The sequence below is a fragment of the Panthera uncia genome (assembly GCF_023721935.1).
Source record: "Panthera uncia isolate 11264 chromosome B3 unlocalized genomic scaffold, Puncia_PCG_1.0 HiC_scaffold_1, whole genome shotgun sequence".
NCBI classification, from domain to species: Eukaryota; Metazoa; Chordata; class Mammalia; order Carnivora; family Felidae; genus Panthera; species Panthera uncia.
The window spans coordinates 69448857-69452152 of NW_026057582.1; positions in this window are offsets into that span (position 1 = coordinate 69448857).

A 3296-nucleotide genomic window follows, 5' to 3' on the forward strand; every position below is an offset into this window, starting at 1 on the left:
TGTGTGTGTGTGTGTGTGTGTGTGTATTCCGTATATTCCATATATCCAATTTGTGTGTGTGTGTATAAATACATACCACCTCTTCTTTATCCACTCATCAGTTGATAGACATTTGGGCTCTTTCCAAAATTTGGTTATTATTGATAGTACTGCTCTAAGCATGGGGGTACACATGCCCCTATGAATCAGTACTCCTGTATCTTTGGATAAATTCTTAGTAGTGCAATTGCTGGGTTGTAGGGTAATTCCATTTTTAATTTTTTGAGGAACCTCCACAGTGTTTTCCAGAGTGGTTGTACCAGTTTGCATGTTCACCAACAGTGCAAGAGGGTTCCCCTTTCTCCACATCTTCACCAACATCTGTTGTTTCGTGAGTTGTTAATTTTAGCCACTCTGACTAGTGTGAGGTGGTATCTCATTATGGTTTTGATTTGTATTTCCCTGATGATGAGTGATGTTGGGCATCTTTTCATGTGCCTGTTAGCCATCTGGATGTCTTCTTTGGAAAAGTTTCTATTCATATCTTCTGCCCATTTCTTCAGTAGGTTATGTTTTTCAAGTGTTGAGTTTGGGAAGTTCTTTCTAGATTTTGGATACTAACCCTTTATCCGATATGTCATTTACAAATATCTTCTCCCATTCCATCGGTTGCCTTTTAGTTTTGTTGATTGTTTCCTTTACTGTGCAGAAGCTTTTTATCTTGATGAGGCCCCAAAAGTTCATTTTTGCCTTCAATTTCCCTTGTCTTCAGGGACATGTCAAGTAAGAAGTTGCTGCAGCCGAGGTCAAAGAGACTGCTGCCTCTTTTCTCCTGTAGGATTTTGATGGTTTCCTGTCTCACATTTAGGTCTTTCATCCATTTTGAATTTATTTTTGTGTATGGTGTAAGAAAGTGGTCAGTTTCATTCTTCTGCATGTTGCTGTGCACTTCTTCCAGCACCATTTGCTAAAGAGACTGTCTTTTTCCATTGGATACTCTTTCCTGCTTTGTCAAAGATTAGTTACCTATATAATTGTGAGTCCCTTTCTGGGTTCTCTATTCTATTCCATTGGTCTATGTGTCTGTTTTTGTGCCAATACCATACTGTCTTGGATTCCTTGATACTTCTTTCTATTGTTTCATTATTGGTGTATAGAAATGCACTGAGTTCTGTACATTGGTTTTATCCTGCAACTTTGCTGAATTCATGAATGAGTTCCAGTAGTTTTTTGGTAGAGTCTTTCAGGTTTTCCATGCAGAGAATCATGTCATCTGTGAAAAGTGAAAGTTTGACTTCTTCTCTGCCAGTTTAGATGCCTTTTATTTCATTCTGTTGCCTGAATACCGAGGCTAGAACTTCCAACACCATGTTAAATAATAGTGGTGAGAGTGGACATACCTGTTGTGTTCCTGATCACAGGGAGAAAGCTCTCAGTTTTTCCCCATTGAGATGATATTATCTGTGGGCCTTTAATATATGGCTTTTTTGATGTTAAATTATGTTCCCTCTATCCTGACTTTCTTGAGGTATTTTTTTTTTATAAGAAAGGATGCTATATTTTGTCAAATGCTTTTTCTGCATCTATTGACAGGGTCATATGGTTCTTATCCTTTCTTCTATTAATGTGATGTATCACGTTGATTGATTTGTGAATATTGAACCAGCCCTGCAGCCCAGGAATGAATCCCACTTGATCATGGTGAATAATTCTTTTAATATATTTGAATTTGATTTGCTATTAACTTGTTGAGAATTTTTGCATCCATGTTCATCAGGGATATTGTCCTGTAATTCTCCTTTTTAGTTGGGTCTGTCTGGTTTGGGACTCAAGGTAATGCTGGCTTCATAAAATGACTCTGGAAGCTTTCCTTCCATTTCTTTTCTTGCTTTGCTTTGCTTTGCTTTGATTTCTTTCTTTCTTTCTTCTTCTTTTTCTTCTTCTTCTTCTTTTTTTTTTTTGAACAGCTGGAGAAGAATAGGTATTAACTCTTCTTTAAATGTCTGGTAGAGGAGGAGGCGGGAAGATGGCGGCGTAGGAGGACGCTGGGCTTACTGCGCGTCCTGCTGATCACTTAGATTCCACCTACACCTGCCTAAAGAACCCAGAAAACTGCCAGAGGATTAGCAGAACGGAGTCTCCGGAGCCAAGCGCAGACAAGAGGCCCACGGAAGAGGGTAGGAAGGGCGGCGAGGTGGTGCGCGCTCCACGAACTGGCGGGAGGGAGCCGGGGCGGAGGGGTGGCTCCCCGGCCAAGCAGAGCCCCCGAGTCTGGCTGGAAAAAGCGGAGGGGCCTGACAGACTGTGTTCCGATAGCAAGCGTGACTTAGTGTCTGGGAGGTCATAAGTTAACAGCTCTGCTCAGAAAGCGGGAAGGCTGGAGGACAAAGGGAGGGAGAGCTGCTGAGCCCCCGGACGGCAGAGCTCAGCTTGCCGGGGAACAAAGGCGCTCGCCAGCGCCATCTCCCTCGCCCATCCCCCAGCCAAAATCCCAAAGAGAACCAGTTCCTGCCAGGGAACTTGCTCACTCTGTGCAAACACCCAACTCTGTGCTTCTGCGGAGCCAAACCTCCAGCAGCGGATCTGACCCCCTCCCGCTGCCACAGGGCCCCTCCTAAAGTGGATCACCTAAGGAGAAGCGAGCTAAGCCTGCCCCTCCCGCCCCCGTGCACCTTGCCTACCCACCCCAGCTAATACGTCAGATCCCCAGCACCACAAGCCTGGCAGTGTGCAAGTAGCCCAGATGGGCCACGCCACCCCACAGTGAATCCCGCCCCTAGGAGAGGGGAAGGGAAGGCACACACCACTCTGACTGTGGCCCCAGCGGTGGGCTGGGGGCAGACATCAGGACTGACTGCGGCCCTGCCCACCAACTCCAGTTATACACCACAGCACAGGGGAAGTGCCCTGCAGGTCCTCACCACTCCAGGGACTCTCCAAAATGACCAAACGGAAGAATTCCCCTCAGAAGAATCTCCAGGAAATAACAACAGCTAATGAACTGATCAAAAAGGATTTAAATAATACAACAGAAAGTGAATTTAGAATAATAGTCATAAAATTAATCGCTGGGCTTGAAAACAGTATACAGGACAGCAGAGAATCTCTTGCCACAGAGATCAAGGGACTAAGGAACAGTCACGAGGAGCTGAAAAGCGCTTTAAACGAAATGCAAAACAAAATGGAAACGACGACAGCTCGGATTGAAGAGGCAGAGGAGAGAATAGGTGAACTAGAAGATAAAGTTATGGAAAAAGAGGAAGCTGAGAGAAAGAGAGATAAAAAAATCCAGGAGTATGAGGGAAAAATTAGAGAAC